General features: G+C 41.6%; 1 pseudogene; it reads right to left on the bottom strand.

Moving 5' to 3' along the window:
• Positions 1-12,764: 12,764 nt before the first annotated feature.
• LOC124557534 lies at positions 12,765-12,882 on the bottom strand (annotated as a pseudogene).
• Positions 12,883-23,029: the final 10,147 nt, after the last annotated feature.

Raw genomic sequence — 23,029 nt, 5'->3', positions numbered from 1 at the left:
GCCGGTATGTTGGGGGCGAGCCCAGCGATCGCTCCCACGTCGGAAACATGTTTTTGCTGGACACATTCGAACTTGCCGAGTTTGACGTCACTGCGGTCCCTTGTCCGCTCACCATGTGTATTCCTCACCTGCGCACGTTTCCCACCAAAATTTTTTTGCCTCGGAGCTGGATCACACAACGGTCGGCCGTTCCCTGCCACACTTTTGGCACCGAAGTTGTTATCCTGGGCACGTTCAAACCTGTCGATGGCAACCGCTCACCATCCACCATGTGTCCTTGTGCAAGCGAGAACGCAGTGCTACACTTTTGGCGGTAAAGTTTGCATGACAGTGGAATCCGCCATGACTGTATAACAGCACATTTGGCCGGCACTAGAACGATCGCTAATTGACTCTCTGTTCTCGCGCGCGCTGTAACTAGACAATCGTTGCACCGCTTACGTCACACACCCTCCATACAAGCGACAGACATAGTCTTCTGTAAATATGCTAACTACCACATCGCTAATCTAACCTATCAATTACCCAAGTACTTAATTCCATTTCAGTTTTAATCATATTAAATAATTCAATTTACAATTTCATACACATATGCAAAGGTGTTCAACTACCTAATTTCAACAACTTTTTGAGGTCCAGACAGCCACCTCTTCCTAGGAACTAGCACCGAGTTTGAATTCTGGCGGTAAAGAAAGTTCACTTCCGCTTTCTCTACCAACCTAACAAAATTGTTGGAAAGAAAGGGCACTTGCACTAACCTCAGCCACCTGACTGCCACTTCCTCCTAGGAACCAGCGCCAAGTTTGAAATCTGCCATTAAACGAAGCTCACTGGCGCTTCCGCCACCAACCTAAGAAAATTGTTGCAAACGAAGCTCATCACCGCTAAACTAAGCCACCAGCACTCAACCTCTTCTTACACTAGGCCCATGAATGGAGGAACCTATTTACTTTATTTAGGAAAGGAGTATATGTATCACACCGACATGTTCCACACCATACTGACCTGCAAAACACTGCTACATAACTCATTTACAGTGCTCTAGACACACGCTTGCTAATTGTAAACAGTTAAAAATAATGCATAGCACAGCCTACAGACATGCGAACCGCTCGTAAATAATGCAAAATATTTACGTCCAAATAGCCAAACAACTCCCAATTTTCGGAAATAATTTCAGTGCATAGGCTGATGGAAGGAGGAACGAGTGGTCTTTATTTATTTGGGACATATCTTTATGAAACTTTTGCTTCTGATAGGTTTCGATATGTAAGGCTGACCTAAGGCATGTTCTGAACTCCAGTAGTGCACTACACTTGGCAACACAACCACACCCATCAAGATATTCATTCCAATCCAGACCTGTAACTCCTCTACAGATAAATTTGTCCAGTTATTTGTCGACTCACTCACAGTCTGACCAGATTGCCGTTATTGCGCAAAAACCGCTCTGACTGTGCTGTGCTGCTCGGGGAAGTAAGGAAGGACTGCACTGTATTTATTTCAAGCCCTTTTATTTAGTCGTGGAGTATATTTGTCACAAAACAGCCGCACTGATCCGACGGTGGCCATATGACACACACAGGCCACAAACACCTAAACAACTCCTAACTTCACCACACAATAGCAAACTGCTCTTAAATAATGCAGTACACAATATCCGCAGACGAGCTCTGTACTCTGAAACTCTCCAAATAAAGCACAGCACAGTGCACAGACATGCTCGCAAAATAGTGCAACAGACGCTCCCAAACACCCCCAGCTGCCAAACCGACCAAAAGTCTCTGCTCGGTCTCCCCCAAACATGACCACAACACTGTCGCATTCGCGCCTAACACCGGAGTAATTGATATCGCCTATGCGCCTTAGATTACGCTCCAAGGCAGGCGGCCGCGCATGCGGTCGGCGGGAGAGAGGGTTCCAGAGCCTACACCCAAGTTCAGCTTCCGCCCTCGCTCGTGACAGCCCACCAGAAAGGGCACTCTCCTCTGACACATGTGAAAGCTGCATTGTTCTTCTCATGTTTACCACCGGCGTCTCAGGTCTGGAGCTGCCTTCACGTCTATTGTCAGAATAGCGCATAGCTCGTCGACACACACGAATAACGCCACTGCGAAAACTTACTGCAGTCACGGAAAACCGATCATTCTGATCTGCACTGCATGGGCGTGTAATGATTGCCAACACTCTATTTATTTTTTCGAACAACTTATTTAACCATACAGTATATCTATCACACTATCACAAAACACCCACCCAGATTTGCCCTAGGCCATGTCGCACAGCCCACAGACACGCACTCAGTCATAATTTCAGTACACACAATAGCAAACTGCTACTAAATAATTCTTCACACTGATGTGTAGATACACTCAGTACTCGTAAACTATCCAAATAACGCATAGCAGAGCCTGCAGATCCACTCGCAAAATAACTCATTTAGGTACGAAAAGGGGTTCGCTACGCTTTCAACTACCTAGTTTCAACTACTTTTCAAGGTCATCCAACGTCTCAGTTCCACATCCGAAATACAGGCTCATAGATCGCTGTATATGGGAAATGTGTTCGAGAACTAAGTGTGAATGTATGTACTGAGCAGTCATCTATCAGTGCTCGCAATGATACTTGCAATGTAGATGAGGTATGGTTTAGCTATGATGCAGAAATTAGGAATACATGCTGTCACATTATTGGCCAGTGTTGGACTTGCTGTAAAATTTTTCGCGATATCAGTTGTGATGGTTAATATTACAGTAGATCCGTGGTGTATTAACCATACCAGCCATGAATTGGGTGCCACATAATGATTGAGTGACAATGGTTGTATGAGTTGGGGAACAAATTTTGGTTGATGGACCGCAACTTCTGGGGTTGCTAGCAGCGAGAACGGTGATCTCGTACTTGTGCGCAAAATGAACAATCACTAGGGATGGAAGGCAGAATTATCAACTATTGGGTCATTGCGACATATGAGTTAAATGTAGAGGCAGTCAGTCACTTTCGGGGGGGTAGTTTGGAAAGTCGGCACAACGCCACCAGGCTCTTCTATTTTCCTTGTGTTGTGGCTGTCCTTTATTTAAAATCATTCAATGTTATGGTATCGACTGTAAGAATATGATTTACAAGGTGCAGGGTATAGTTTCCTGTGAGAGGCCGTGCATCAGTCTGTGTTAATGTCTGTGCAGGGCAGGGATTCTAGCTAGTCAGAGGTCTAGGGCCCGCTAAAGTACTAGGACTGTGCTTAATATCGACGAGTACGAGGTGAATTTTATAATATTATATTAAAAATATTTTTGGTCTTCTAATATGCGAGTCTGTATAAAAGGGAGCAGGCTCTGATCGGAAAGACTGACGCGTTCCTGCCAACGAGAAAAGGCTCTCGAATTAGCTGAACTGTTCTGAGGGCGACTTGGGTCGACTGAGGGTGCATTGATGTAAAATGGCTATTTTGTACCGTATAGTAAAATGAATTTTACCTTTATTACGAGGGGAAGGTGCGAGTCGGAATATTGTTATCATTGGTCTGTGTTTAAGTATATAATATTAAATGCCCTATCCTCAGTGAGAGGGGTGCGTATGTAGATAAAAGTATTTGCTTATTTGACTACATTTACGTTTAATTGTTCACCGATTATGACTATCTATGGAAAAAGGAATTATTATGTTCTATTGAGCAGGGTTGTATGTGGGGGGCGTAAATGCTTGTACAAAATTATCATAACGGGAGGGGGGGGGGGGGGCATATAAGTAGAACAAGTTCTGTGAAAGTGTGTTGAAGGACCGAGCGAGTTGATGACGCGACTCATCTACGACTGTATCATTAGGCCATGTAAATAAATGTCGGATAACCTAAATTAAGGTCTTTTTTTTTTCTTTTTAATCATATGTATGACTTCTGCTTGGAATTATGTTTGTCTATTTGTTCTAAATGCATACTAATATATGCTTAGAAAGGGAGAATGGTTTTTATTATTAAGTGAGTTTTGGCAGGAGTGAGTAGGCTTTTATATATGAGAGTGTTTAAGATTTGTGAGTGGAAATTGTCAGCGCAGCGTGAATGACGTCGGGTTCGTTGGCTGGGGAAGTGACAGTGTTTACATGTCGAGTTGGAGATGCAGGGGAGCATAGAGATCTGCGCTATTCAGGAATCCATTTGTGCAGTGTATGTGGTTAGACAATAGCTGGAGAGCAGGTATAGAGAGAGTCCACTTTGGCATGATGGTCCTGCGGCTGAGTGGACAGCTGTTTAGATGGACAGATATGTGGCTTTGAAATACCGCCGACGGCGCTCGCATTTCCGGCGAATGGTCACGACAAGGTCCTGTTGCAGTAAATGAGGTCGTCCTGTTTCTAAACAGACTGCAGAAGGTAATGGATATGTCTTTCTCGGACTTAAATTGCAGATATCAGATGTGCAAAGATCTGAAAATGGGATCAGCTGAACGATGTGTAGGGTGTAACTAAAGCCATGTTGGAATTTTACTGTAGCATGCAGGTTCGGGGAAGATGAGGCTACTATATACAGCTACAGAATGGATCGTGTGTTCGACCCAGTGCAGAGCTGTTTACGTGTATTAGACACTAACAAGCGGTATTTACAATGTGCTCCACTTTACTCTGTGCCAATTGCGTCTATGTGGTGTCAGCTAACTAATAATTTACAGCACAGTTGCTGTCTGGTGTTCAACAACGTTCTGCAATTTGTCTACTGGGGTAATAAGAACACTCGAAAATTGACTGGTGTGCACGTAAGTCTGCCTGCATACAGTTTTAATTACCTGCCTGTAAACTACGTAGAGGTTCTTAACACAGACTCCAACAAAGACAATATTAGTATAACGCAGAAGTGTTATGTTAAAGCAGGAGAAAGTTATTTTTCTCAATCTAGAACTCTGTTCTCCACAATACCGTACGATATAGATATCGCCGAACTGGGACTGGTTTCTAGAAATAATGATATACCCCAAGTCTTAAGAAGAAGAGTAAATGTATCACACAGACTTAAACCATTCCCCATTAAAGAAATTACTCTTTTAAGTGCAGTTAATGTTTTATGTGCACGAAAAAGGAAACTGGAAATGGATGACATCGAGCTAAAGAAAAGAAAACTAGAGTATACAGAGCAGACAGCTGCGATAAAGGAAGAATATAAGCTGCAAATGGAAAAGGAGGAGGCTATTGCGGATGTGCAGGCCGGGTAAACACAGTGTCTGGAAAAATCTCTCTCTACGAAGGGGGGATACAAAATATTGGCATTTACTGTAAACAGCCATGGAAACTGGTCACGTGTTGGAGTACTGGCCGAAATCAGTGGAGTCGAGAACGTTTACTATATCAAGGGATACACGAAAAATGTGTTTATTAAGCTCTGTTCCCATTTGGATCGGCTTAAAAAGGATGGTTATATTGTATCTAAGTGTGGCGAACTAGATATTGTCCACCTAGCAACAGAACAGCCATTTGCCGAGTTTAAAACTGATGGAATAACTACATTTAATGGACACTCGTTTGCAAAAGTTGTAAACTTAATGTTATACACAGAAATCCCGCAAGAATGTGGAGCAGAAGAGTTGCCGACATACACACAGGAAGACGTGGAACGCTTTAACTGAAGCGTCATGGAGGAGATACGAGGAAAAATTAAAATCCCCGAATGCTCTCGCCTAGAAGAGCTGCACTTAGGAACAGAGCTAATAGTTAAAGCCGTAAACCAAGTATTTAACAGGAAGAAAATTAGATATGTACTAGAATTCGAGAATATACCTTGTCTGTATTTGTCAACTTACTGGTCGGAGAAAGAAATAGATGATTCGGATGTGCATTTAAGTTATAAGCTAAAAATTAAATTGGACATTATTATAACTAGTTGTTTTCTGTGTGTAGATGAATATGCAAAAGTAATAAATGTTTTACACGAGAATTTAGACCTCTCTTATTTGCGAAGCTAGCGAAAATCGTAAGACATTTCCCATATACAACGATCTATGAGCCTGTATTTCGGATGTGGAACTGAGACGTTGGATGACCTTGAAAAGTAGTTGAAACTAGGTAGTTGAAAGCGTAGCGAACCCCTTTTCGTACCTAAATGAGTTATTTTGCGAGTGGATCTGCAGGCTCTGCTCTGAGCACTACGCGACTCAACTTCTGAGGTCACCAGTGGCCTAGAACTTAGAACTACTTAAACCTAACTAACCGAAGGACATCACATACATCCATGCCCGAGACAGGATTCGAAACTGCGACCGTAGCGGTCGCTCGGCTCCAGACTGTAGCGCCCAGAACGGCACGGCCACTCCAGCCGGCTTGCGAGCATGTCTGTGCACTGTGCTGTGCTTTATTTGGAGAGTTTCAGAGTACAGAGCTCGTCTGGGGATATTGTGTACTGCATTATTTAAGAGCAGTTTGCTATTGTGTGGTGAAATTAGGAGTTGTTTAGGTGTTTGTGGCCTGTGTCATATGGCCACCGTCGGATCAGCGCGGCTGTTTTGTGACAAATATACTCCACAACTAAATAAAAGGGCTTGAAATAAATACAGTGCACTCCTTCCTTACTTCCCCGAGCAGCACAGCACAGTCTGAGCGGTTTTTGCGCAATAACGGCAATCTGGTCAGACTGTGAGTGAGTCGACAAATAACTGGACAAATTTATCTGTAGAGGAGTTACAGGTCTGGATTGGAATGAATATCTTGATGGGTGTGGTTGTGTTGCCAAGTGTAGTGCACTACTGGAGTTCAGAACATGCCTTAGGTCAGCCTTACATATCGAAACCTATCAGAAGCAAAAGTTTCATAAAGATATGTCCCAAATAAATAAAGACCACTCGTTCCTCCTTCCATCAGCCTATGCACTGAAATTATTTCCGAAAATTGGGAGTTGTTTGGCTATTTGGACGTAAATATTTTGCATTATTTACGAGCGGTTCGCATGTCTGTAGGCTGTGCTATGCATTATTTTTAACTGTTTACAATTAGCAAGCGTGTGTCTAGAGCACTGTAAATGAGTTATGTAGCAGTGTTTTGCAGGTCAGTATGGTGTGGAACATGTCGGTGTGATACATACACTCCATTCCTAAATAAAGTAAATTAGTTCCTCCATCCATGGGCCTAGTGTAAGAAGAGGCTGAGTGCTGGTGGCTTAGTTTAGCGGTGATGAGCTTCGTTTGCAACAATTTTCTTAGGTTGGTGGCGGAAGCGCCAGTGAGCTTCGTTTAATGGCAGATTTCAATCTTGGCGCTGGTTCCTAGTAGGAAGTGGCGGTCAGGTGGCTGAGGTTAGTACAAGTGCCCTTTCTTTCCAACAATTTTGTTAGGTTGGTAGAGAAAGCGGAAGTGAACTTTCTTTACTGCCAGAATTCAAACTCGGCGCTAGTTCCTAGGAAGAGGTGGCTGCCTGGTCCTCAAAAAGTAGTTGAAATTAGGTAGTTGAACACCTTTGCATATGTATATGAAATTGTAAATTGAATTATTTAATATGATTAAAACTGAAATGGAATTAAGTACTTAGGTAATTGATAGGTTAGATTAGCGATGTGGGAGTTAGCATATTTACAGAAGACTATGTCTGTCGCTTGTATGGAGGGTGTGTGACGTAAGCGGCGCAGCGATTGTCCAGTTATAGCGCGTGCGCGAGAGAGAGTGCTGTTATACAGTCATGGTGGATTCCACTGTCGTGCAAACTTAACCGCTAAAAGTGTAGCACTGCATTCTCGCTCGCACAAGGACACATGGTGGACGGTGAGCGGTTGGCATCGACAGGTTTCACCGTGCCCAGAGAAACAACTTCGGTGCCAAAAGTGTGGCAGGGAACGGCCGACCGTTGTGTGATCCAGCTCCGAGGCAAAAAAATTTTGGTGGGAAACGTGCGCAGGTGAGGAATACACATGGTGAGCGGACAAGGGACCGCAGTGACGTCAAACTCGGCAAGTTCGAATGTGTCCAGCAAAAACATATTTACGACGTGGGAGCGATAGCTGGACTCGCCCCCAACATACCGGCAGTCCAGTGCAAGCAGCCGCCTCACGTGAGAGGCGTGGCCAGGGTGTGGCGGGGATTTGAAGTAATTCGGTTGGAGCGCGGACGTCGTGGCGACTGCACTGCGATATCAAATATGTGTGCTGACTGTGTTGGAGAACAAGTGATGACCGTACTGCTTGAAATAAAGACTTCAGTCCCTCCTCCCCTGCAAAATCTAAGGACAAGACTTAGGTTAATATGAGTGTACATTATTATTTGACGCAATTCTGATAGGTTACCAGTGAAAACAGATAAGTGACGGAGAAAGTTGGTACGTGTGATCAATTATGGTGTTGGGATTTGAACTTGGGATAGATTTTTGTTATGTATGTAAGGCAAATGGCTGTCTCGCCGAGAAAATCGGACATGTTGAATAAGTAATAAATGATAATAATAAACAGAAGTACAGTTTTCGAGACATTATCGTGTTGGAATTTGAATTTGGCGCAATTTTCTAGTGGAGGTAGGCCTATAATAAATAATAATAATAATCATAATAAATGATAATAAATGATAATGAATGATAATAAATGACAATGAATGAGAATGAATGTTAATAAATGATAATGAATAATAATGGATAGTAATAAAGACAAGTAAAGTTTTACAGCGATTATCGTGTTGGAATTTGAATTTGGAGGGAATTTGCTAGTGGAGGCAGGTCAATAATAACAAAATAATAATAAATGATAATCAATAATAACGAATAATAATAAGACAAGTACGGTTTTGCATGCATTGTCCTGTTGGAATTCAAAATTCCCGCCATTTTTCCTTCTGAAGGCTTAAGTTAGTGGACATAGTACAATTGATCTATTTTTCCCGCCAAAATTCAAACTTCCCGCCATTTTTTCTGGAGGTTAGGTTAGTGGACGTAGCACAATTGGCTACGCGTAGGTTGGCAGTTGTGCCAATAATAACAGCTTCAAACTTCTATCTACCATTATTAATAACGGGAAGGGACCAAGTTAATATGGTACCACAGTATAAGCTATTTTCATTAGTAATATGAAGTGGCATAAATGTGTAGTGTTATGATTTTTGTGGCGCCAACAGCGATCAGTTATGAAAATTACATCCGTTACATAAGTATCGACAAAAATGACGAAAATTACTCCATGTTATTAATAGCTTTTCTCGGAGAACTTATTCACTTCCAGCGGAACACTGTGTTCCGCAGAACAGTTTGGGAAACCATGATTAGAGTACTGTAGAGCACAGTAGCACATAATGCAGGGAGGCTCCAGAGATTTTGTCGCCTCGTGTGAAAATATTAACTACCGCCCTTCCCCCTCCCCCTCAATGCATTTTCATAAGAAGTCATCCGTTTTCAAAATATCATTTTTCCATGACGTCTTACTTTCCCGTTTACTTGTAAGTCTTTCTGACGTGAATACATCTTTAACACCAGGTATGAGGCACCTGTCAGTTAAGCGGAAGTGAAATGTTTACAGTGCAATACATTTTAAATTATAGATCAAAAATTAATTACGTCAACTAAAATAAAGTTATGTTAGTTATTTTACTTGCAGAGTATATAACAACCTAAAATCTGTTCCTTCAGCAGAGGGGAGCGAGAAGTGCGGAGGTAGAAGTACCACGACCAGTATTGCCAACTCGGTGGTACTGAAAGTTCCCAAAAGCCGTTCCAAAAGTCGCCGTTTTCAAGCAAAATACCCCAAACTTAAAACAAATAAAATATCAAATTTAGCTCAAAATTTGATATTATGTTTAAACGAAATTGATAATGATAATCAGATGCCAACAAAAATAAAGTGTTTTTTTTTTATTTTAAATTTACATTTACATTAAGTCCTCATCCTCACTTACATATTTTTCCATTCTTGAAGATGAATGAATAGGTCTGGCTGCTCCATTGTCAGGAGCATACAGTCTGGTGTAACTTGATATTGTCTCTATCAGCTGCAACACAGAGCCAGGTGGTTCATATCAATGACAATACTTTCCTTTGTGCTTTATCCCACTTATTAATGTAAGAATCGATTTCAGGGTAACGATATTCTTTCTAATACGCAATTTTGATTTCACAATGCTCATTTGACAGAAAACGCTTTCCACTTCTGCGTTTGAATGAGGGAAACTTAACACTTTAATATCGAGCCATCATAACTCTTGAAAGGAATTCATGCCTGTGGAATCTTTAGGAACACCTACTTCAGCCCAAAAATCCGCTGTATTACTAGTGTTGCGCCATTTTATGAACTGATGTTTCGCAACTGACAAATGTTGGATTCAATTACGTCGGGCTCCGTACAAGGAAATATTTCAGTTAATTCAGTAATTGGTTCCTTAAGAGACTTTAGAACCTCGTTTACAGAGAACTTTTCAGGATGTGAACGTTATTAGGAAGCCTCTTTCTTAGTTTTTTTAGTGAGTTTTATTGTGAAATCTATGCACCGTTTATGAAGGACATTTTCAGTTTCACGACTGAGTTTAATTTCTGAAATCATTTGCTCAATTTCATACCCTGTGTATGGTTTAGGATCTACATACGAATCAGCATCACTTGTAAGATATCTACTTTCGCTGTAGGTATTATAATTCTCGTACGCGCTGACTGGATGAAATTTGTCAAATCCGGAAGTAATTTTGTAGGGTCAACATTCTCACTATTGGTTTCAAATAACACAAATATAACTTACTCGCAGGTTCGCAGTACATATTGTACATCATTTCTGATGTAGCAGTTTTCTTTAGGTCTGACAATCAGAAAGTGAAGCTTCATTTCTTTCCACTGTGACAATATTACTGTAACAACTCGCTCAGTAGAAAACCATCACGTCTCACACACAGCTGGAATTTTCAAAGGTTCTTCCCGTTCATTTAGTGTTTTATAAATGTCCCTGTACATTGCTTGGAGCTTAGAAGAATGCGAAAACCAGTTGTAGGTTTCTCAAACCAAAAAGTCGTTATTTCTTGGCTGTGTCTCTTCTGCTGCATAAGAGACTGATAACTGCAATGAATGACAAACACAACGCATCATAATCAGGTGTGATAGGTCTGTCATATACACCATTGTTTATTCCTGTGTTTACAGAAGCTTTGTCAACTCCGACTACAATAATATCTTCCTGGTTAAGTTTACGATACCCCAACAACGCTTCTATTGAATTAACAATGGCTTCAGCTGTGCTAGATTCTAATTCCAGCAAACCCAAGAGCGTGCACACAATTTTTTTGCACTGAGGTGCTGTAATAGAATATACAAGCGCCGAGTAATTTTGCAATGGATATATCTGTTGATTCATCTAAAGTTAAGCTGAATTCATTTTCACCAATATCTTGACGCAAAATTTCCGAAAATTGTTAAACTAACACGATTACGACAGTTTCTCTGTACTTAGTTCCGTGTAACTGGAGTTATCTGCACATTTGCTATCTGAAAATTGTTTTTTACATAATTCTGACAAGTGATCATACGAAAGAAATGAACTATGTTCAGCGGCGAACATGCAAATTCCTGCTTCCTATAGTTAATGGCATTTGTTTTAGTCTCGATTTAAAAAGGAAGTTTCCGTTTCGAGAACTTTCGAAAGGATAAGAAAATGTGCTGTGTTTTACCATGCTTTAATTTCACATTCATTTCGCACTTGAAGAAAGTACAAAAAAAAAAAAAAGAAATGGTTCAAATGGCTCTGAGCACTACGCGACTTACTTCTGAGGTCATCAGTCGCCTAGAACTTAGAACTAATTAAACCTAACTAACCCAAGGACATCACACACATCCATGCGCGAGGCAGGATTCGAACCTGCGACCGTAGCGGTCGCTCGGCTCCAGGCTGCAGCGCCTAGAACCGCACGGCCACTCCGGCCGGCGCAGAAAGTACAGTAGGCTTCTTCAGAGTCATTTTCAACAGAACGTAACCACACTTTAAACTCAGGATAGGATTCCCAAACGTATCTGTAACGTTGTTCGTATTTAGAATTAGGTTCCATCGCGAAACATCAACGAATTGTACAGTTTTGCACACGGACATACTTGGAATCAAACAGTGAAGTGAACTTAACTCATTCCAACACTGCAAGCAAACTGTATAACAGTACACTGCATTCTGGGAGACTCGTTGTTGTAACATGTTTACTTGTTTTGTTCCTTAGACTAGAACGAGAGAGTTCACAGCGGAAGTTGCTCTTGCTTCATGAGTGGTGCAATACAGGAAGGAATCATGTTTATTTACTCAGCAAAGCTATTACTCATTATTGTTGGTATGTAAGATGAGTGCTAGAGTCAGGAATACGGTGATACAAGGCTTACTCACCTCTTACATGGAAAACAAGTTCTTTCTCTCCTCTCATGCACTGAAGAACCCACAACCGTAAGAGAGTTATTTGGTGTAAATATTTTCTTCGTATGCCTCTCTACATTATTGCAAAAGTGTTATAGAAGTACCGAATATAGAATATAATTTGCGAGTTATGGTAGTGAAAAAAATATTCAAATTTTCCTTAATATATCTAAGCAGACCACAAAAAGGTCGCCAATCCCAAACATGAGTTTTGGTCGCTGTTAAACTAAAACTAAACTCCTCCCGCACAGGCCATGAAGGCCCAAAGGTACCGACTGGCCACCGTGCCACTCTCAGCCCACAGGCGTCACTGGATGCTGATATGGAGGGGCATGTGGTCAGCACACCGCTCTCCCGGCCGTAGGTCAGTTTCCGAGACCGGAGCCGCTGCTTCTCAATCAAGTGGCTCCTCAGTTTGCCTCACAAGGGCTGAGTGCACCTCGCTTGCCAACAGCGCTCGGCAGACCGGATAGTCACCCATCCAAGTGCTAGCCCAGCCCGACAGCGCCTAACTTTGGTGATCTGACGGGAACCGGTGTTACCACTGCGGCAAGGCCGTTGGCCTTTAGTCGCTGTTGGGCTTGTCAAATACGTCCATGTTGGAGTTGGAGTTGGGGGTGGCTCGGCATAAATTTCCTGGACTTTAGTTTGAAGATGGAAGACAGCAACCATAAATTTAAAATTTATCGAAAAGACTCATTTGCTGACGCATTCGTCCTGGCTTCCTCCCAACATCCTACAGCCAATAAACATGCAGCATTCCACCACATGATACAACATCTCTTTTCTATCCCTATGTCCCAAGAATACTATGAGCAGCAACTTAATACAATAAAAACAATAGCCACAAATTATAAATGTAACCTAAAAATCATGGACAAAATTCTAGGTAAAAAGATTAAGAAGCAAGCCAGGTCCCTACAGTCCCCAATGAAAAACACAGACAAACTGGAAAGAAATTGCGCAGATTATCTTTTATAGGGAAAATGTCAAACAGGATAAGTAACATTTTGAAGGCAAAGGATTTCTCTGTGCTTTTCTATGTCCCTCAGACAATAGGTAGTTGCTTGTTCAATGCAAAAGGCAAGAAAAAATTGCTCTGAGCACTATGGGACTTAACATCTGAGGTCATCAGTCCCCTAGAACTTAGAACTTCTTAAACCTAACTAACCTAAGGACATCACATACTTCCATGTCCGAGGCAGGATTCGAACGTGTGACCGTAGCAGCCGCGCGGTTCCGGACTGTAGCGCCTAGAACCGCTTGGTTACCGCGTCCAGCCCAAAAGACAAGCAACCAGCCATTACAAAAAGTGGGATTTATAAAATCGTATGCCGGGAGTATCAGTCCTGCTACACAGGACAGACGGGTAGGATAAATTGCTCCAGGCTTAAAGAACATCATAGAAGCTGGAGATTGAAGAAGCCTGATTCAGCCTTTGAGGAACATTGCTTTAACAACAACCAAAAATACGTAATAGACGTACAATTCTTACATGCAAAGGAAACGGGGGCTAAACTCAGCCAGTCAGAAATTTTAGAAATTAAAAAACTAATGTGTACATCCCCACACCTATTATTAAACGAGCAAACCCAATTTAATTAGCCATCACTTTTAAATGGTATCACACTCCGGGATAGAAGTAAAACTTCGGGACTCAGTCCACCAGCAAATAAAAAGCTCTTGGCTGATGCGTAACTTTATTCCTAGGTTGTTTAGTAATATTAGTGTAATTGATGAATTGTGTTGTTCCATATGCAATGTGTCAAAATTGATCATTGAAGTAATTTTACATTAAGTCAAGGATCGATACATTAACAATCGGAAACGACTACCTTTGCCTTATCATCATGTTTATCTTTCCATTGTCATCTTTGGAATCAGTAATGTACGTAAAGATGGGCTTATAACCCGAAACCTAGTTTCTGCAGTAACCATAATAGAATTTGTGAAACAAGGCAAAAAATGGAATCTGTGTAGTTATTCTTAATTTGTTTGTTACAAAAGAAAGAACAGACACCAAATCCATTTCGAACATGTCCGAAAGAACAGACACCATATTCATATAAGTATATAGTTCTGGCAATACCGGCCATGACATTCTTCTTCCGTGCGGATGCACACATATTCCCCGAACTCTTACGGGACTTGGTAAGAATGTCTTCCACGAGTAATGAGTGTGTTGGGGTGGGACACTACGAATGTAGTGTGTGGACATACAAGTAGAGAATGCGGGCCAAGCTGGGCGTGTGAGCGAGATAGTCCCTGCAGTCGCACTATGCTCCGTTCCCTCGGTGGCTCAGATGGATAGAGCGTCTGCCATGTAAGGAGGAAATCCCGGGTTCGAGCCGCGGTCGGGGCACACATTTTCACCTCTTCCCGTCGATATATATCAACGCCCGTTTGCAGCTGAAGTTATTAATATAATTCTAATTTCCTTCTAGACAGCTCCATGTCCGAAAGAACAGACACCATACCCATATAAGTATATATCAGTAGTCATTAGACATCGTGAGAGAGCACAATGGGGTGCTCCGAGGAGCCCACGGACTTTGAACGTGGTCAAGTGATTCGGTGTCACTTGTATCATACGTCTGGACGCGAGATTTCTACACTGCTAAACATCCCTACGTCCACTGTTTCCGATGTGATAGTGAAATGGAAACGTGAAGGGACACGCACAGCACAAAAGCCTACAGGCCGACCTCGTCTGTTCACTGACAGAGACCGCCGACAGTTGAAGAGGATCGTAATGTGTAATAGCCACACATCTATGGAGACTATCACATAGGAATTTCAAACTGCTTCAGGATCCACTGCAAATATTATGAAAGTTAGGTGGGAGATGAAAAAACTTGGATTTCATGGTCGAGTGGCTGCCCATAAGCCACACATCACGCCGGTGTATGCCGAACGACGCCGCGCTTGGTGTAAGGAGCGAAAAAATTGGAGGATTGTACCATGGAAAAACGTTGTGTGGACTGACGAATCACGCCACACAATGTGGCGATCCGATGGCAGGGTGTGGGTATGGCAAATGCCAGGGGAACATCATCTGTCAGCGTGTGTAGTGGCAACAGTAAAATTCGGAGGCGGTGGTGTTTTTCATGGAGGGGGCTTCCACCCATTGTTGTTTTGCCTAGCACTGTCACAGCACAGGCCTACACTGATGTTTTAAGCACCTTCTTGCTTCCCACTGTGGAAGAGCAAATCGTGGATGGCGATTGCAAATTTCAACACGATTGAGCACCTGTTCATAATGCACGGCCTGTGGTGGAGTGGTTACACGACAATAACATCCCTGTAATGGACTGGACTGCACAGAATCCTGACCTGAATCCTATAGAACACGTTTGGGATATTTTGGAACGCCGACTTCGTGCCAGGCCACACCGACTGACATTGATACCTCACTTCAGTGCAGCACTCCGTGAAGAATGGGCAACAATTCCCCAGGAAACCTTCCATCACCGAATTGAATGCATGCCTGCGAGACTGGCAGCTGTCATCAAGGCTAAGGGTGGGACAACGCCATATTGATTTCCAGCATTACCGATGGAGAGCGCCACGAACTTGTAAGTCATTTTCAGTCAGGTGTTCGAATACTTTTATCACATAGTGTATAAAGAAGACATTGACTCGAGTAATTTTAAAGACGAGATTGAACGGTTTTTAACCTTTTCAGGTGAAGTCATGTACAAAATTGTATTAAGCATGAAATCAACTGTTCCTAATGTGGAAATTATATTGAAAATTTTTCTAACTGTGCCGATTTCAAATGCATGAGGTGAACACTCATTTTCTTGTCCTAACAGAATAAAAAATTACCTAATGAATTAAATGTCCAAGCAAAGAATAAAGGACATTTTACAAGGGTCAGTCGTGGTCAGAAAAGTGATCTGTGTAGTTGTGAGTGCATTATGCCGGAGTTAACTGAATCCGAACGTGGGTAAATTGTTGGTGCTCCTATGGTGGGTGATTCCGTAATGAAGGGAACCGAAGTGTCCGGTATTTCAAGAGGAGCCGTATCGAATGTTTATACCGTGTGTGGGGAAAGTGGAAAAACACTGTCCGCTAAGTCGCAAGGCGGACAAAACTATGCGTTGAATGATCGTGACAGACGATTATCGAAGATGATTGTGACGAAAACTAAGAGGACGACTGCGGCAAAAGTCACTGCAGAACTGAACGTCGTTCTCGCGAACCCTGCCAGCAGCAAAACAAGAGGAAGGTATCTCTACAGTGCCTGGCCAATTTATTTGAAGCACTACAGTTTTTAAGCAAATTTTGATTTATGTCTAACGAAATTGGTTTTTTAATACATAAATTGTGATAAAATGATTATGTGTGGTCTACTTCATAACAAAGGTGATATAACAAATAAATAAAACGTAGTATTTGTAGAAAATATTTTATTTCAATAATCACAACAAAAATTAAAATATTTTGAAAGTGAAAACATTAGTTTTAATATCTTTTCGAGACACCTTTTGCAACTATGAGATCCTTAATACGACGTGGCATGCTGTCGATGCAGAACTGTACTGTGTCCTGCATTTGTGATTGATGATACAACACGTGGATGATCTTCTCTAAGAGCTGTGTTTTTGTTGTGATTGCATCTTTTTTCACCTCCCTCTTCATTACTTCCCATACATTTTCTATGGGGTTCCTGTCGGGATTATTACCTGGCCAGACTAACAGAGGGGTATTTTGTTCCTTCAGAAAGGATTTAACTGACCTGGCTATGTGACAGGGAGCTCCATCCTGCATAAAAATAAATGGTTCCTCATTTGGGAACCATTCTCTGAGCTGTGGTATTAACAGAATGAGATTTTCACTCTGCAGCGGAGTGTGCGCTGATGTGAAACTTCCTGGCAGATTAAAACTGTGTGCCGGACCGAGACTCGAACTGTTTTTGCAGGACTTCCTTGTACTGGTCTTACCCCATTATGCCTTTAAGACGTCCTGTACTCTTGCCACAAATGACAAACCAAATCATCACCTTAGTTGCGTGTTTTACGGTCTGAATAATGCAGTCGGAACGAAATTTTTCTTCTGTTCGACGGCGCACGTACTGAGATTTGTTAGTTAATGAAGCATACCTGTACAATTCAAGAAACATATGTAATTAATATACTATGAATAAATGTACATAGGTTATATCATATCGTAAATAATAATTTTAAAGTTAAATTACCGATCTCCAAAAGTCCACATCATTATCACACCCGCACTTCAGACGCTTTGCTTTCATTCTGGCTGCTAACTTTGGTTTTCTACTTGGTCGACAGGCCTTGAAATCAGTATCCTTCAACTTTCTCCGAACAGTGTGTTCAGATGCTTTCAAATTAGCCTCTTCCAGTTGACATTGTATCTGTTTCGTTGTAGCAATTCTGTTTTCTAGGCAAATTCGTTTGAGAAATCTTTCTGACCTTGGGGTGGAAATTGGTTTTCTTCCACATTTATCCCTCATTCTGGGGCTCCATTCTTCACCTGAATGAGTTTTCTTCTTTATCCGCGTCACGCTAGCTTCTGACATTTCCAACCTTCGTTGAAATTTCCCGATTGGAATACATTTTCGTGTTAACGAGGGCTTTGACCTCAGCCTTTTTGCGTAGTGAAATGTCCTCTCTTTTACCCATTTTTAAAGGCCACAATTAGTAATATCTGGCTGTTAAACAATCAAGTGTGATGCCAGTATTACGAAATTGATAAGCAAAGCGAACAAAGTGTTACACCAGTTACACGCGAGAACACCATTGAACAGGTCCTTTCCTGTGCGCTGTACTCTGCGCATTGATACCTACAATAAGTCAACAATTCAATGTCACGCAGCAACAATAGATACAAAATTCAACAATGTAATAAGTGCCTTGAATAAATGTCACAAATTTTCCTACTAATCGCATTAAATATAGTACTCAACACATAGTTATTACAAATAACATTAAAAATGTGTAATGCGTCTAATAATTTGGCCAGGGACTGCATAATCTGCGAATTGCATGGTGAGCTGGAATTCTGAAATCACTCATCCGTGACGCAAATGCCCGTAACAGGAAAACGTGGTGCGGAAGCCATAAAACCCGGACTATAGAACAACAGGAGAATGTAATTTGATCGGATGAGTCTTGTTTCACACTGTTTCCAACTTCTGGACGAGTTTACGTCCCAGGAGTGAAACATGCTGAGGGTCCGGTGATCATTTGGGCAGCCATACAGTGGTACTCCGTGTGGGGCCAACATGGGCTTACTCAGCGAGGGGCAGGGAGTGGAGAATAAAAACTTTGAAGCATATGCTCTGAGGAGAGAGTGTTTTCTCATTACCTCGCCTTCTTCTTGATAAGGTTCTCGGTTTGTGTCGTCTGCCACACTCGGCAGAGAACACACGCGTTAGATTACATTTCATTCATCGCGCTCAAACAGGCAAACTATTCAATGTACAAATATGGAGCTGGTATCAATGTGTTCTGGAAGCGTTGCAATTAGTTTACATGTTAGTGTTATGAGCTACAACAAATTATTGAGGCGATATACGGACTGCTTACGGAAATGCATTTTTTTACCGAATTTTCTACATGAGGGAAACGTCTTGTTATTAACTTAGGTGTACACAATATGCGAACGAAATCTTAAGAATACATCACATTTTCGTCTACTTCAAACCAGAACACTACCAGAGTCTTCTAATACGAGATAATTTTGGCTAAATATGAGGCACAATAGTCCACTTGCGCAAGTACGTAAGCGGTCGCCCGTGCGGTTTCGTTCCGGGAAACATCGCTATGTTTGCAATAGAACGGTTATCATTTCTTCTGATCCGTCAACATAACAAAACACAAAATTTATGCCGTGAGAAAACATGATGAAGTACATCTGAAAATGTCAGCGAGGCAGTTGTCTGCTGTATACCTGTATGTTCTCCTACACCAGTCTGTAAACCTGGATCTGCTATATAGCACAAAAACGTATTAATTTTCGTTTCGTTTGAAATGTCGACCCCCCTCCCCCCATCCCCACACCGCTCCCTATTCTTTCACGATTTTCTGGAAGGAAGCTCGCTTGTGGCCAAATAATCAAATAATGTTTTTATTGTTAAACCTGCATAAACTTCTACAATTTCTCTCTTCAGCATTTCTTCGAGTTAGGTTTCTTTTGGGAGCAACATCAATGCTGTCATTTTTAATAAAAGAATTCGGTAAAACTTGATCTCGACAGAACTTATTCAGCTCGAAGTATGTTACAGTGCTCGCTTCAAAAAAATGACGAATGTTCTCCGCTTGTGAGAAACTTCCATAGTTTTATTCATAATACCAAATCAAAGAATGTTCTTCGCATTGAGCAACTTCCCCATCCTTTTACTCAAGCTGAGAGCATTCTCAGGTGAAGTATATTCTCGGACTCGCTTTATTCATGTGAGCCTGAGCAGTGGCGCAACTATGATTGTGCTCCCCGTCTCCCCCCCCCCCCCCCCCCCCCCCACGCCTCCTTCCTCCCAGCTTATAAATTTTGGTGCCTCGTTTACTAATAAATATTCAAACAACAACCATTAAAACATAGAAAAAATGGTTCAAATGGCTCTGACCACTATGGGACTTAACATCTGAGGTCATCAGTCCCCTAGAACTTAAAACTACTTAAACCTAACTAACCTAAGGACATCACACACATCCATGCACGAAGCAGGATTCGAACCTTCGACCATAGCGCTCGCGCGGTTCCGGGCCGAAGTGCGTAGAACCACTCGGCCACTGAGGCCGGCATAAAAACATTAGACATTCACACACCATGACTTATTTTAAAAGTGATACTGTATATTCTCGCCTAAAGAAAAACAACGCTTCCTTTGTGAAGTGAATATACATGCTAAAGGAAACAGTCTTTCCAGTTTTCCTACGCTTAGTACGCAAAACAACTTTTCGACAACGCCATCTAAGTTAAGAGATGGACTTGCTTCATGTACAGACAGATAGAAAAAACATGTTGGAGGGTCTTATATTGGCTAGGTTATTTCGACTACTCTGCGGAAGTTTCGCTAGGAAGCCTTTACACATCGTCCATACAGTACCGATCTCTCCGTATGTGATTTTCATGTTTTGGCAGCCCTGAAGGGGGACATTCGTGGCCGTTGATTTGATTCGAACAGGTGAACGACTGCGTACAATCGTGATTTCGGAGGCAACCGCAATTATTTTTCCACGAAGGCATTGACGTTTTGTGTCACAGTGAGATAAATGTATTAACAGTTATGGCGATTAACCTTAAAATAATAAACAATTTTCTTACTCTTATTCCACCTGTCTCGTTTCATTTGACTGCCCCTTATATTTCCCACAAACAATTTACTACATGTGTCCTGTCTTTCCAAAATCTTGGGATATAAGTATTTTGGGCTAGCAAATTTATGTGAAATATTTGTGATAAAATCTGATTCGTACTTTTTAACCAGCGTTTCTGTTCTTTTCGGAATATCTGTATTTTCTAACTTAATGAGATGAAATGAGTGTAAGAAAGAAAAGTAATCTTTAACATTCTGTAGGCTGGTAAAACGTTTGTTTAATTGTTGAATTAAAATATCAACAAAAGCCTTGAAAACTGTTACTTGAAAAGATGTAAGTCTATCCACATATCTATGATCTGCAGAGAGTTCGTCAAAAAATTTCTCGTATGGATACGTTTTGAGGTGAACTTTGGGATCAATGCTCCAAACTTTTTCTAGTACTTTCAGTCTTTCTGCTACAACTTCAAAATTGTTTCTTAAGGTGACTCGATCGTTTCTTGAAGAAGTTGAGAGGCATTCTCTATGTCAGCGTTAGGGGACTGTAGCACTTTGGAATTTAGGTTAATATTTTCCAAAATCTTACTTTGAAATATGAGAGGCAGGACAAAATCAAAAGTTTCCGTAACTGTTATCAAATTAGAAACTTCTTCCCTCTCTGCTTTCTCCTTACACTTTAAAACGATACTGAATAGGCACTGCAAAATTTAAGAAAGATTGGAGACTCGTGAGATGCTGTCAGCCCGATGTCTGGTTTCATGTCTCTACTTCGCCACGGTGGTGCACAGCAGGTCACAGCTATCTCGCGGCTGAATCCTCAGAGTCTTCCAGATACCTGTGACTGCCTACCTGCCTGCGAGTTTCTGTAACCATCCGCTCTTACGCATTTTCCTGTTATACGTTATTGTTATTTAAAAATACAAGCAATTGCTCTCTTGCTATAAATCGGCATAGGTAACTTTTAAGGGAATTTCCTCCATTAGTATGCGTTTTGGGTAACGTCATACATACAAGAAATAAAACCACTCCACACTACTCCTGGCCTCGGGATAATCAGGTAAAAGAGTGTAATTACAACCACACTTAGAGGTTATGAACGAAAGTGCTGTCGTTTGGGGTATCTCCTCATATGTTTCTGGTGCATGGATGATCGACTAACTGTGTTTGACATGTGCTGGGTATTATTCATCGGCCCATTATTTTAATTATTTAACGTGAAAATCGATTATTACGTAAACTCGTACTGTAGGTGTGTGCTCGTATAAAAAACAATGTATTCTGAGCCTTTTACTACTACTACAGAGGGTGCATAAGTGTTGGACTGAGGGCTTAAGTCTAGATTATGCATATTATTTTATCAAAATACACGTCTTAGTTCTTCTTAAAACGATATCAAAGTCATTCATATATTATGACGACCCTACATGTTAGGGCTGCATTATCACGATCTTCTATATAGCTGTCAGAAATGGGGGCTGCATCTTGCATTTTTCTTATAGACACAGGCTAATACCTTAATAAATATATACCGCTAGGTATGTATTCTTGGAGCACAGATCAGCGCTACGCATGTTGCTTGTCGATGCTGGATACCAGGCAGCCCCCCTCCCCTTCCACCCCGTGGCCCCGTGGCGAGTTGTCACATGTATAAGATCGTGTGATTGGGAGCGTGTCGCGCGAGGTAGCCGTGCGGTCTCGGGCGCCTTGCCACGGATCGCGCGGCTCCCCCCGACGGAGGTTTGAGTCCTCCCTGGAGCATGGGTGTTTGTGTTGTCCTTAGCGTAGTTTAGATTCAGTTAGATTAAGTAGTACGTAAGCCCAGGGACCGATGACCTTCGCAGTTTGGTCCCATAGGAATTCATCACAAATGTCCAATTTTACTGTGAACGTCGCCATCAAGGTCTTCACCTAACGGTTTTTTGCCCGTACAGTGAAAAATCGTTATAGTAAAAATAGTTGCTGGTGATGATCATATTTCCACGTTAAGATGCAATCCAGTGTTTGTCTTACACTTTTATGAATGCTAAGGCTGATGGACGTGAGGTGTAAAATAACATCTTCCGCAGAATTTAGGTAAATGCTGTTGACTCGTGTTGCTGTGGATACATTGCACATAATCAGAGTCAATAATTGGTTATAAACCTATGCTCTGTACGTATTACTTATTGTGAAAATCGACTACATGAGCCACGAAACAGCGATGCTGACAGTTCTACTGTGGACTAAAGTATATTGGATGCCTGCCTATTCGTCGTAAGCAATCAGTATGAGATATAATACGACCCCAGATTTTTTAATAGCTCTAAAAATATGAAAAAATTCTAGTGATTGTCAATAAGAGAATGCACAGAGCAGCTATACAGGGTGAGTCACCTAACATTACCGCTGGATATATTTCGTAAACCACATCAAATACTGACGAATCGATT

The sequence above is a fragment of the Schistocerca americana genome, chromosome X (assembly GCF_021461395.2).
Source record: "Schistocerca americana isolate TAMUIC-IGC-003095 chromosome X, iqSchAmer2.1, whole genome shotgun sequence".
NCBI lineage: Eukaryota > Metazoa > Arthropoda > Insecta > Orthoptera > Acrididae > Schistocerca > Schistocerca americana.
The sequence above is the reverse complement of the archived record's forward strand: the minus strand, read 5'-3'. Positions and strand labels throughout refer to the sequence as shown.